General features: G+C 30.6%; 1 long non-coding RNA gene across 1 annotated transcript in view; it reads left to right on the top strand.

Annotated features, from left to right (window-relative positions):
* The first annotated feature begins 14,246 nt into the window (after positions 1-14,246).
* The window catches only part of LOC124420788, a 68,839-nt gene continuing 67,954 nt past the window's right edge, over positions 14,247-15,131 (top strand). Inside the window, exons 1-2 of the long non-coding RNA XR_006941374.1 lie at positions 14,247-14,358; positions 14,435-14,495. This is a non-coding gene — a long non-coding RNA (uncharacterized LOC124420788). The remainder of the gene's footprint in view (positions 14,359-14,434; positions 14,496-15,131) is intronic.

Here is a 15,131-nt window from a genome sequence, read left to right as displayed (position 1 = left end):
GTTCAGTTCTAGTTCAGTTCTAGTTCAGTTCTAGTTCAGTTCTAGTTCAGTTCAGTTCTAGTTCAGTTCTAGTTCAGTTCTAGTTCTAGTTCAGTTCTAGTTCAGTTCAGTTCAGTTCCAGTTTTACTTTAGTTTTAGAAATAGTAAAATTCTATCTCGAGAAACTACATTTTCCTCCAACCAATAACTGTCTAACAATTAGCAATTGTGAGAAGAGTATGTGGGTAAAACAGAAAGTAATCATTGGTATCATCATTATCACGATCATTGATTAGTTTTGTCTCACAGTATGTTTTTTTTACATTTATCAATTGTTATTGTTTATTTGACGCGCCTAGAGTTTTTCTATCTATAACCGTACAATCAGCCACCACATTCTTTATCCCTCACACTGACGCCCAAAACATTGTCTGTCACCTCCTTTGAAACAACAACAGAAATTGCTAGCAGTAGCAGCAGTGTAGTGATCAGCAACAACTACTAAATGAAATTATTCGCTATTCGTAACATGCAAGTTCTCAAAAACACAACGTAGATACTAAAATACATACATATGTATATAAACAAATGTATCTGATAGATACAAGTATATGCTAATAATTCTTTTGTTAATTTGTTATAATTTCCAATTTGTGTTGTTGTTGCTAATGTGGTAGTTTTTGAATTGTTTTTTTTTATTATTACTTAATACTAACTTAAACACTTACATTTTTTTATGAATAAAATTTATTAATTTTCGTGATGCTACAGATACAAATTATTCAAACAAAATTTTTGTTAACTACGGATATTTAACACAAAAATATGTTACTAACGGAAATTATTAGTTAAGTGTGTTTAAATTGAAATTAATAAAACAACAAAAACAAATAAAACGACAAATAAGAAAAAAAAACGCCTAAAATTTATTTATAGAAAAATTCAACAAAAGTCGTGGAATTTCCTTTTTTTAAATTCAGTGTGTTTGAAAATATTTGTTTTTAAATGATGCGAAAATATATTTAATTTTAGTTGAATAATCATAATCATCATCAACGTCAAGATTATTAATTTAATGACGTCTATACAACAGTTTTCTTTCTAATTTTTTTAAGTTTATTATTGAATGAGAGACAGTGTCTTTGTTTTTCACAAATTTTGCCAACTTTTCTTATTTGAATAATAGAAAATCTTTTCAAAACGTATTTAAGAGAAAAATTAAAGAAAATTATTTAAAAGAAAATTTAACAGAAAAACATAAAAACCAATTTATACAAAAAATAAAACATTATTTTGTTTTGTGTAAATGCGCGATCGTCATCTCAACAAAATGCCGCGTGGTGGTTCAGCAACAGCGTAAGTTTTTAATTTTCAATTATCTTTTCAAACATTTTCTTATCAGTTTTTTTTTAAAGTCTTAAAAAACTGATTTAATTTAAAGATGCTTCTCGACAAATGTATTCAAAATTTTACAAAACGATCACATCATAGCCACACATAAACACTAATGATCATATTAATGGGTAAATTATTCGACCTTATTTTTTAATGACCTTGAACTGAACTAGAACTGCACTGAATTGAACTACAACTGAATGAGGACTGAATAAGAACTGAATAAGAACTGAACTAGAACTGAATTAGAACTGAACTTGAACTGAATTAGAACTGAACTTGAATTGAACTAGAAATTGAATTGAATTAGAACTAGAACTGAACTAGAACTGAACTAGAACTAAACTAGAACTGAACTAGAACTGAACTAGAACTGAACTAGAACTGAACTAGAACTGAACTAGAACTGAACTAGAACTGAACTAGAACTGAACTAGAACTGAACTAGAACTGAACTAGAACTGAACTAGAACTGAACCAGAACTGAACTAGAACTGAACTAGAACTTAACTAGAACTGAACTTGAACTGAACTAGAACTGAACTGGAACTAAACTATAACTTTACCTTAACTGAACTAGAAGTAAACTATAACAGAACTGGAACTAAATTGGAACTGATCCATAACTAACAAACTTTTCCTATAGGTTTTTTTTTTTAAATATCTGACGGTTAGTGTCTTTTAACTAGAAATAGAAAATTTTATTAACAGATCATTAATTTTCCAGTCATTAATGTAATAACTATCGCAATACTCATAATATTGCCCTAAAGGTCAGATTTTTACTTTCTCTTTCGTTAAAGGGTTAATTTCAATATAAAGATCATTTAGCATAAACATAATTAAACTTCGATGATTATAAACTTTAAGGTCCATTGGATTTCGAAAGAATAATAATGCGAAATACTACATACATACATACATACATACATACATACATACATACATACATACATACATACATACATACATACATACATACATACATACATGATACATAAGTTATTATAAACATTTCATCGAAAAACTATTTTTATTTTTGTGAAATTTACATACATATACCCAGTAGTTCTGTAAGAAGTCAATAGATCCCTTTTACTAATTTCTGTTAATAAGTTTGAAACATGATTGATTTTCACTTTAGCGTTCCTTAGTAATCTAGGAGATAGATTATATTTGGAAAGATTCAAAGTAAAGTCAATTTACTTTCCCTTAGACTCTCCTTAGTTGTAAATAGTTTGTTATATTGCTAAATCCCAAAGAGGACCTTCACTCATGACTGCAGGGTTTGAATCAGTATGTGTTTATGTGAATATAAATCAGGTGTATCTGCAACTTGTATCTTCTTTTATACAAAAAAAAGAAACAAATCTTTACAATAATTTCAAAAGTTACTAAACACTCAGACAAACATTTCAATACATATTAAGTACAAATGTTTATGTTTAACAATTTTTATGGAAACATTAAAGAGATTTTTTTCAGTTGGTCGGGCAAACCGCCCGACTGTCTGTCTGTCAGTTTTTTTTTTGTATTTATTACGCTGTAAAGCATTGAGAAATATTACTGCTCCACAGCATCAATGTTTCTGTATGCAACGCATCTTGATTGAACGTTTGTGGCATGAAGTTTCTCCTTTTGGGCCGTAAAAAATCTATATAAAAATTTCTCCGAAGATGTCTTTTTAGTAACTACTTAAATCCAAAAAAATAACAGAAAATACAACAACTACAATCATATAATAACAACAAATAGTAATAACAGAAACCAGTTGAAGTAAGTACTTTTTTCGTTGCTGTCTGTTATAAAAGGGGCGGTGGGGCCAAATATAATAAAAAAAATATACAAATGGACAAATGCAACTTGACAAGATTGAAATGAACAACGTTAAATCTTTCTTTTATAAAATATAAGCAAAAAAAGAAAGGAACACACAATTGGTCCTACAGTTTTAAAAAATGCTTAAGAAATTGTTATGTATTTTTTACAACAAGTTATTATTTGTCAAGTTATTGTTGTTACAGCTGTTTTGTAGTTTTTTTTTTTTTTTTGAAAAGATAAATATATTTATATATTGGGATAAAGTTTTAATAACTTTTAGTTAAAGATAGTCGAAATGTTGGATTTTTTATTAAAAACTTATTTGTATATTCTTGTTTGACACTGATACTACAGTCGCCCTATAGTCTAGTGACTATAGTTGCAAAAGTCTCTATTGTCGAGAGACTACAGAGGCTACAGTTTCTATAGTCAAGGCTCCATAGCCGAGTAACTATAGTCTCAATAGCCGAAATACTATGGAACTAGACCTGAACTAGAACTGAACTAGAACTGAACTAGAACTGAACTAGAACTGAACTAGAACTGAACTAGAACTGAACTAGAACTGAACTAGAACTGAACTAGAACTGAACTAGAACTGAACTAGAACTGAACTAGAACTGAACTAGAACTGAACTAGAACTGAACTAGAACTGAACTAGAACTGAACTAGAACTGAACTAGAACTGAACTAGAACTGAACTAGAACTGATCTAGAACTGAACATGAACTCACTATAGTCAAGAGATTAGTATCTCTATTGTTGGGTGACTTAAGATTCCATAGTCGAATGATAGATTCATTAAAGAAAAATATTTAATTCATAAAGATTATTTTTAGATACTTGCATCATATATTTATACTTGAACAGTGGCTACAAAATACAAACAATTTTCTATTTAATTATGTATAACTATAATAGGATTCGTTTTTTTATAGTTTCTACGCCCTTTTCTAAAATCACACCTTTATATGTAAAATATTTATAGATTTCTATATTAGTAATTTAATTGCGTTTATTGTACGTGTTTTGAAATGATTTTGAAAAATAATAAAAACAATTCTAATAGATTTGTATTCTCTAGATGAATTATTATGATAAATAAGAAGTGCTGCCCGATAGACATTTGCACTAAAGATAAATAGCTTAGGATTAGATGTAAGTGGTCAATACAATCGAATGAATATTTATCTAAAGTAAGAGTCTACATACTCGCTAGTCAATAGCTATAGTCTATATAATAGTCCTTAAGTATAGGAGATTTAAAAACAGCTTTTCTGCTACTTACATTTGGGTCAATAACTTTTCTTACAGTGTAAATACTCAGACAATTAATGAATATAGTCTAATTAATAGGTACATTACTAGTTAAGCTTAATTTTCTAAACATTTACTTAATTGTCTGGGGTTTTAATCCTAATTTATTTAAGTTTAACTTTAAGTGACAAACGATTAGTACAACAACAACAACAGCAACAACACACAAAAGTGAGCAACGTTTACGTACAACTTAATGTCACTAACTAAATAAGTGAATTTCTAATAAAATTCAAAATTTTTTTTCAGACCTCCTTCATAAAACGTCGTCTACATTTTCAGTTCTATACACAATATATTTGTTGAGCTAGTTTTTATTATCGTTTTTTTCACTTTTCATTCTTTTATAAACTTGTCGTCAGAGTTAATTTACAATCATCAAAATGTAAATAAAATTGAAAATTAAATTCAATGAATAAATTGCAATTTAAACGACCAAAATAAGAAGAGCAAAAAGAAAATGAAAATTGTGATAAACAAAAAACACAGACCAGAACTTATTTGTATCTACAAGTTCTGTACTTAAACACAACACTTACTTGAGATACAACTAGCAAATCAAAAATAAAACACACACACATACACCGATCGTTTAATAAAATTAAAATGAAGAAAAAAAATCTTTAAAATTAAACATATTTTCTTAATATTTAAAGCAGTATGTACTCTAAGCGTAATATACAATTTACAATGTGTTGTGAATTTGATTTCTATCTTTAAGATACAATTATTTACTTGATATTTCATATTGTTTTTTCCCCTTCTATGCCTCTTAACAATTTACACACAATTGAGAAAAAGAAAAAAAAAACAAAGAAACAAAAAAAAATGTGGCACGCAATTTTATACTTAGATGTAGCAATTGCTTCAGCAGCTCCTACACTCTGGTATATACATGTGTGCTTAGAAAAATAGGTGTTAATTTTAAAGTTGTAATAATTTAAGAAAAACTTTCAAGAGACTATAGTCTCTATACTCAAGTAACAATAATCTCTGTAGTCAAGAGACTATAGTCGTAATGCTATAGTCTATATAGTCGAGAGACTAGCGTCACTATAGTCGAGATACTATACTCTGTATAGTCGTGAAACTATAGTCGAGAGACTAACGTCTGTATAGTCGTGAGACTATAGTCTCTAAGTCGATAGACTATTGTCTCTATAGTCGAGAGACTATAGTCTCTATAGTCGAGAGTCTAACGTCTGTAAAGTCGTGAGACTATAGTCTAGATAGTAGAAAGACTAACTTCTCTATAGTCGTGCGACTATAGTTTCGATAGTCGAGAGACTATAGTATCGATAGTCGAGAGACTAACGTCTCTATTTTGGAGAGATTATGTTTCTATAGTCGTGTGACTTTAGTCTACAGACTATAGTTTCTCGTCTAAAGACTTTAGTCTCTATAGGTGAAAGTCTATAGTAACTATATTCGAAATGCTATAGTCTCTATAGTCAGTAGACAATAGTCTCTATAGTCGAGAGACTATAGTCTTTATAGTTAAGAGACTATAGTGTCGATAATTGAGAGACTAACGTCTCTATTGTCGAGAGACTATAGTTTCTATAGGCACGAAGCTATAGTTTCCTTAGTCGAAAGACTATAGTCTCTTTAGTCGTGAGACTATAGTCTGTATAGTCGTGAGACTATAGTCTCTATAGTCGAGAGACTATATTCTCTATAGTCGAAAAACTATAGTCTCTATAGTTGAGAGAATATAGTCTATATTTAGAAGTTAGTAGAAAGACTAACTTCTCTATAGTCGTGCGACTATAGTTTCGATAGTCGCGAGACTATAGTATCGATAGTCGAGAGACTATAGTATCGATAGTCGAGAGACTATAGTATCGATAGTCGAGAGACTATAGTTTTGATAGTCGAGAGACTAACGTCTCTATTTTGGAGAGACTATGTTTCTATAGTCGTGTGACTTTAGTCTACAGACTATAGTTTCTCGTCTAAAGACTTTAGTCTCTATAGGTGAAAGTCTATAGTAACTATATTCGAAATGCTATAGTCTCTATAGTCAGTAGACAATAGTCTCTATAGTCGAGAGACTATAGTCTTTATAGTTAAAAGACTATAGTGTCGATAATTGAGAGGCTAACATCTCTATTGTCGAAAGACTATAGTTTCTATAGTCGCGAAGCTATAGTTTCTATAGTCGAAAGACTATAGTTTCTATAGTCGAAAACTATAGTCTGTAAAGTCGTGAGACTATAGTCTCTATAGTCAAGAGTCTTACGTCTCTAGTCTATATAGTTAAGAGACTTTAGTCTCTTTAGTCGAAAGACTATAGTTTCTATAGTCGAGAGACTATAGTCTCTATAGTCGAAGGACTAAAGTCTTTATAGTCTAGAGACTATAGTCTGTATAGTCGTGAGACTAACTTCTCTATATTCGATAGACTATAGTCTGTATAGTCAACAGACTATAGTCTGTATAGTCGAGAGACTATAGTCTGTATAGTCGAGAGACTATAGTCTGTATAGTCGAGAGACTATAGTCTGTATAGTCGAGAGACTATAGTCTGTATAGTCGAGAGACTATAGTCTTTATAGACGAGAGACTATAGTCTTTATAGTCGAGAGACTATAGTGTCTATAGACGAGAGACTATAGTCTCTATAGACGAGAGAATATAGTCTTTATAGACTAGAGACTATAGTCTGTATAGACGAGAGACAATAGTCTCTATAGTCGAGAGACTATAATCTCTATAACCGAGAGACTATAGTCTTTATATTAGAGAGACTTAAGTGTCTTTAGTCAAGAGACTATTGTCTCGATAACCGAGAGAGTCGAGGCTCTATAGTTTCGATAGTCGGAAGACTATAGTCTTTGTAGTCGAAATACTATAGTATCTACAATCGAAATACAATAGTATCTAAGGTCGAAAGACTATAGCGTATATAGTCGAAAGACTAAAGTCTCTATAGTTAAAGTACCATAGCCCAAAGACTTTGGCCTTTATAGTCGATAGACTATAGACTATATTCTTTTAAATATCGATTTTATCTTCAACCAACAATCTTCGTCGTATCAAACGATACATTACCACTATTTCGCTAACCCCAACTGAACATTTTATTATATTCAGCTGCAGAAATGTCTACTAGATAAATCAAGAAAATCAAATGAAATTATTGAGTTTGTTTGTTTAAATTTTAACTGATATTTAACAATTTAAGTACGAGTAGTATGTGTATTTGTATTTTCTTTGTTTGCCACAACAAAAAAAATTTTCCTGCGGCATGTGGTTGCGGCACGCATAAACCAGCATATAAATTATGCAGCAAGTCATAAAAAACATGCAATTTTCATAATTGATGCAGAACTATGAATTGTAAATATTTCAAAAAAAAGAGAGATACAGAATTAATTTGTAAACGTTAACGTTACATTTTAGCCACGCCCATTTTATCGCCCACTTAGAAATGTTGGCACGCAATAAAAGCGTGTATAATTTTGTCATATTAAAAAATTATTAGTGATCAGTAAATAGATCTTTCTAACGATATTTTAAGTAGAAAATGTTAATATAAACTGAATCGACTTTTCGAAGAGTTTTTCCTCGACCCAGAAAATTTCTTAGTTATATTGTTTTAGCTTAAAAATTCGTCACACTTTTATATATACCTAAGAAAAGAACAACAAATAAATTTAAATTATTTAAAGATTGAGAGTGAGAGAGAAAATCTATTAAATAGGTTAAATAATTTGATTGACATTCTCGAGATATTGAACCTAAAAACCAATTATACAAATTAATCATTCTAGATTCAAACACTGACATACATACTTGTCGGCACCCTCTCGTGAGAACAAGTTTTTTCAAAAATTCATTTAAATAAGAATTAAAATTTGTTTTTTTTAACAAATGGCGCTAATGATGCAAAAGTCTCTGTGATCATATGATAGCATTCAGTATGATCATTAACAATGATAATGTGTTAAGTACTTTATCTTTGTTTATATTATATATATTTACTATATTGACAAAGCAAATAATTAAACACATGTTAAACTGCAATTCTAAAGGGGAATGATTGGGGCGACGAGGTCCGAAAACCCCCAACTACAATACCACAAAACTAAATGCAAAATTCACACACTCACACACACACACACACACACACACACACACATGTCTGCATTAAAAGACTTATGTATTTTGAATCCTCTAATAAATTTAACAGATAAAACTGTACAAGTAGTTGAATAAAAAGTGTTCCCTTTGGATATGATCGAATAATAGATATAACATTATGGTGCACACACATTTAAATACAAGTACTTACGGGTATGTATCCAATGTCTACGATTAAAATGATATCATTTCATTTTATTATGAAAAAAAAAAAACAAGTACAAAAACTAAAAGATATTTTAAATTAAATGACAGCCACATCGGACAGACAATCGGACAAGATGAGCAATTTTAGAAAACAAAGAATTTTTATTAAAACAAAAAAAAAAACATGTGAATTTGATGTATTTTATGAGTAAAAGTGCGTGTGTCTAAATGGCTTTAATTTAAATAATTGAAAGAAAAACAAGGAAAAGTTCTAAATGTGAAGTGGATCAACATGTAGCTGAGAGAACTCTATGAATAAACTACATTTTGGTTAAGGGGTCACAAAGTTTTGTCTAAACTTTTGATCTATATGATGTTTAAATCAGTTTTCTTTAGATTTTAAATAAAATCTTAATTCTTGGGAAAATCATGATCAAAGAGCCGAGAATATAAAGATTATAAGAGTAACTGTAAGCAAAAGACTCTATGCCAACATAGTCGATCCACTATAGTCTCTAAAGTCGATTGACATAGTCTCTATGGTTGGGAGACTAAATATCTATAGTTGAATGACTATTGTATATATAGTTGTGTGACTGCAGTATAAATAGTCGTTAGGCTATAATCTCTGTATTTGGAAAACTCTAGCTAATACAGACGATTGACTAAAGTCTCTCAGTAGTGGAGTTCATATAGTCTCTGTAGTTGTACGGCGCTTATCTATATATTCGTATGCAAATAGTCTTTACAGTCAAATTGCTATAGTTAAGTGCATATTGTCTCTGTAGTCGAGATGCCACAATCTCTATAGTCTAGTGACTTTTGTCGTTAATGTCATAAGACTGTATATAGTCAACTGGCTATAGTTTCTATAGTCAGGTGACTATTATAGTCATGTGACAATAGTTTTTAAAGTTGATTGGCTATAATCGAATAAATGACTATTCGTAATCAAGTAACTGTAGTCTGTATAGTCGCGTGTTAATAGTATTTATAGTCGAGTGGCTATAATCCTTAAAGTCTTGCAACTGTTACTTCTATATACTAGCGACTAAAATGTCTTAGTCGTGTTAATTTAGTCTGATGTGTATAGAGAAGTAGCCACAGTCTTTATAGTCGCGTAGTCCAATGACAATAGTCTCTATAATCTATTAAATATTGTCTCTACTCTAGAGCTATAATGGTTTAAATGGACGAGCAACTATAGTGTATATAGTCGACTTATTATAGTCTATGGTGACTATAGTTTCTATAGTATAGTCTCTATAGTCGAGTGACTAAGTTCTCTATAGTCAAGTTATTATAGTCTTTATGGTCGATTGAATAAAGCTTCCACAGTTAAGTATGTATAGTCTTTAGACAATAGTGACTATAGTGTCTATAGTAGAGTGAATGTGGACTATAGTTTTTATAGTCCAAATAATACAGCCTCTATTGTCTAAAGACCATAGTCACTACAGAAAGACTATAGTCTCTATAGACGATTGAATATAATCTCTATATTCAAATGACTATAGTCTCTATAGTCGAGTATCTATACTCTCGGTAGTAGAGAGACAAACGACTTTATAGTCGAATGCCGATAGCATTAATTGTCGAAAAAACTAAAGTCTATAGAAAGGCTAGAGTATCTAAACTCGACTGAATGTAGTCTCTATATTCGCGTGACTATAGTCTGCATAGTCGATAGACTTTAGTCTCGATAGTCGATAGACTTTAGTTTCGATAGTCGAAAGACTAACGACTTTATAGTCGAAAGAAAATAGTATATATAGTCGAAAGACTATAGACTATTATAGCCGAAATACTATATTTTTATAGTCGAAAAATTATAGTCCAGAGACTATAGCCTCTATAATCGAGAGACTATAGTCTTTACAGTCGAGGGACTACAGTCTCTACAGTAGAGGGACTACAGTCTCTATAGTCGAGGGACTACAGTCTCTATATTCGGGAGACTATATTCTGTATAGACGACAGAATTCAATCTTCAGAGTCAAGAGAATATATTGTCGAAAGACTATAGTCGATTGACTATAGTCTTTTCATAGTCAAGAGAATATATTGCCGAGAAAATATTGTCTCTATAGTCGATTGACTATAGTCTCCATATTCAAGTAACATTAGTCTCTGTAGTTGAGTGACTATAGTCTATAGTGAGACTAAAGTCTCTATATTTGACTATAAAGACTATAGTCTTTATAGTCGATTAAATAAATCCTCCATAGCCGAGTAAATTAAGTGTCTATTGGTGAATATAGTCAAGCGCATATATTCTCTAAATTCCAGTTAATTAAATCCCTTTTGGTGAGTGACAATAGTTGAGTAGCTAAAGGCTGTATAATCGAGTGGCTATATTCTCTATAGTCGATTGAATATAGCCTTCATAGTCGAGTGTATCAAAACTCTATTGGCTTTTGACTATAGTCTCTGTAATCGAGTCTCTATGGACTAGAGCCTACAGTTGCTGTAGTCGAAAGGGTATAGCATATATTTTTCGAGATACTATGAAAGGGTCTTTATGTCGAAGTACCCAAGACTCTTAAGTCGAGTGACTTTATCGAAAGACTGTAGAGGGAAAAGTATAGCAAAATACCATGCCAATCTTTGCTCTATATTTACCATTGTAAAACAAAAGTTTCACAATTATTTCGTAGATATTTTATAACAATATTCAAAGGAAAATGCAAAAAGATTACTGGGTGAGTGAGAAATGATCAAACAAAATGAGATCATAAACTTAACAAAGTAATACAACAATATAAATTTTGTTTATATTGTTTAAATTGATTTCCTCATAGAAAAAAATCCTTGTATAACATTTTCTTTAAACCAAAACATTGTTTATTAGTAATATTTAATGAAAAAGAAAGAAATTTTAAAGAAAGATAAAAATAATGCAAAATAATTTGCAAATGATTTAATAGTTTTACATTATTTTAATGATGATGATGATCAGCCGCACGTCATGTGCATTGATGATGACGTTGATCATCAACATACTGCAAAGTGTACGAAGTCAATGAACTGTTTTTAATTTCAGTTAAATTATTAATTTTGTAAACGAAAATGTTGTTTTAGTAGGATTATTTTGTTTATATAGTTATTTTTTTTTTTGGCACAACATACTATGATCATGATTAATATTAAGGCAGAGAGTCAAAAATGGTTATTGACACTTTTTTTTAATAATGACGAGATCAACTTTCATTTAATCGTCTTTTTTAACAGATTTATTTATCAAAAAGTTTAACAAAGTTTTCTTGCACCTATCTGATCACCATTTGGGAATCACTGTTTGTTTATGCTGCACTGTTTTCAAAAATTTTTTTATTTTTGCTTTTCCTCGTTTTTTTTTTAATTTTTTCGATTTTTTGCATCAGCGAAAACAATGCCGCCTTTTCTTTCACTTTTCACAATCGAGTGAGGCTACAAAATAGTAGCAGCAACAACAACAACAAACAACCAACATTTTGCAACCACTCTCTACCAGTGTCGTCATAATCATCAGCAACAGCAACATCATCGAACATTTAATGTTTTTGGTTACGGTTACGAAAAAAAGCCAAGACTCATGCGAAAAATTTTTGCTTGTCTCTACTTAAATATAATTTTGCCAGTTTGCGAGTATTGGCCGGGTCTAAAAGCAGCGACAACAAGAAAAAAAAAACTACTAAACACATTTGTTGTTGTAATGTAAATGTATTTTATATTTATTGGTAGAAAGTATTTTAAATGATTTTCTGCAGACATGGAACTGGTTTCGATTTTTGTGTTTATTTTGGAAGTTCATGTGTTAAGGTCATAACCATCACCTGTTATGTTGTTGCTGTTGTTGTTGTAAAAAAGTTTTGAACTTGGTTTAAAAAGTGGCAATTTCTATTTCGTTTTTAATTTTTTTCGTTTAAACCATTGTCGTCATCTCAATTGTTTAAAGTTCAAAAGTTAAATTTAGAGTTTTGGGTTGGTTTGATAGTTGCAAATTTGTTTACAGATTGATTGCAACCATTTGTATTACACACGAGTTGAGCTTGTGTTTGTTTAAAAATGTATGGCTGTCAATGGTTAAAGATTTATGTAGAAACGATAAACTTGGTTTGAAATGAAAGTGAAATCACGGAAGCTTTAAGAGTAAAACTTTGTTTGGTTATTGAATGGTTATTGTATGGAGATTTTTGATTTTTATAATTTGCATTGCATTTTAAGGCAGTTCCGAATGCTAATCATCCAGCTTCCTATAACTACTCGAGTTTACTCCTTACTTGGGTTTGCTTCAAAACACTAGTGTGAAACTCACTAGTCTTGAGAACAAAAGAAACACCGAAAAGGAAAGGAACAATCTTAAAAGAAAACAGTGTATAATCTTCATAAAAACTTGTCCAAGAATGCCGAGCAACTCTTGATGAGAAGGCGAAACATTCAAGAATTATACGTGTTTGGGTCAACATTTACAGGGATTGGTAACATTACATCTGATATCTTGGTTAAAATTGTTACAAGAAAGGCCATACTAGATATCGACCCCCTAGCGGCCATTAAGAAACTAAAGCTATAACATATGTTTTGGCGCAGCTAGTGAGGAACATACTTGCTCAATTGATAGGCCTTATATGGAGAAGATTACTTCTATGAACTCTGTTATCAGTTCTTACTGGACTAGGACTGAACTAAAACTGAACTAGAACTGAACTAGAACTGAACTAGAACTGAACTAGAACTGAACTAGAACTGAACTAGAACTGAACTAGAACTGAACTAGAACTGAACTAGAACTGAACTAGAACTGAACTAGAACTGAACTAGAACTGAACTAAACTAGAACTGAACTAAACTAAACTAGAACTGAACTAGAACTGAACTAGAACTGAACTAGAACTGAACTAGAACTGAACTAGAACTAACACTGAACTAAAATTGATCTAGAACTAAATTAGATTCATTGATTTCTTTAAATAATTTAATATTTTCATTAAACGAAAATTTTCCAAATTCAATCACAACATATTTTCAAATTAATTTTCCAACATTGAGTTTTCCCCCATAAATTGTGCTAATCAGATTTTCGTAAACCTTTCACCTTTTATACAGCTCATCAAGCAGTAATACACACATGCATACATACACACATAAATTTGATTTTACCACCATATTGCAACCACAAGCATTGAAATATCATTTCCGGTTTGAATCCTTTTTATAGCGTGTTACTCGTATACGTTTGACAGCATGAAGAGGGGGAGAACGTGTGTGTGAAGTATTTGTTATAAGGTATAAATTGTAATATTTTCTTGTGATTATTTAAACATGATGTGTATTTAAGTTCTGTTTTCTTTATAACAACATTGTTTTCAATACGTTCTTTTTTTTCTTCTTACAAACACTTCCCTAAATACATAGTTTCCTCCACAATTTACCGGCCGTATTCAACAGTTTATCGCGTGCCAAAGTAATGAGTTGGCCTTAATACCAACAGGAGGTGGGAAATTTGTTTTCATTTTCTGTTGCTCATCGTTTTGTTTGGTTTAAAGAATTGAAGAAGCCAAATCAAGCAGGTGTGTATGTGTGTAACACATAAAATGTTTAATAAACCCAAAGAATTATTTGAAATCAATTTTTATTATATTTAAGGTTTTCTTCGTTCAGGAGTTGTTTAACTAGTGGTAGTACGAAAATGACACCAAGTGTTGGTGTAAGTATTACTTGTTCATACATTTTGTAGTTTTTTTTTTCGTTTTATCCTGAATGGAAAATTGAATGTATAGAAATGATTTGTATGAGCTGTATCGTTTGTGACCTAATCAATATGTAGTTCAAACCAATATAAAAGTTATTAAAACTACTAATTGAACAGGGACAGTGTGTAGTTTGTTTAATTTTTTAGTTATTGGTATTTTTTCTAAGTATGCATGTTAGATTTGTAAAGTGAATTAAATTAATTTAATTTTCTTTTGATCTAAAGAGTTTCCTTCTTATTCGAAGTAATGTAATCATGTTTGGATTTATTAAAACCATGTTTAGGTTTATTAGACTATAGACTAGACTATAGACTAGAATATAGACTAGACTATAGTCTAGACTATAGACTAGACTATAGACTAGACTATAGACTAGACTATAGACTAGACTATAGACTAAGCTATAGACTAGACTATAGACTAGACTATAGACTAGACTATAGACTAGACTATAGACTAGACTATAGACTAGACTATTGACTAGACTATAGGCTAGACTATAGACTACACTATAGACTACACTATAGACTAGACTATAGACTAGACTATAGACTAGACTATAGACTAGACTATAGACTAGACTATAGACT

Source organism: Lucilia cuprina, chromosome 6 (assembly GCF_022045245.1).
Source record: "Lucilia cuprina isolate Lc7/37 chromosome 6, ASM2204524v1, whole genome shotgun sequence".
NCBI lineage: Eukaryota > Metazoa > Arthropoda > Insecta > Diptera > Calliphoridae > Lucilia > Lucilia cuprina.
The sequence above is the reverse complement of the archived record's forward strand: the minus strand, read 5'-3'. Positions and strand labels throughout refer to the sequence as shown.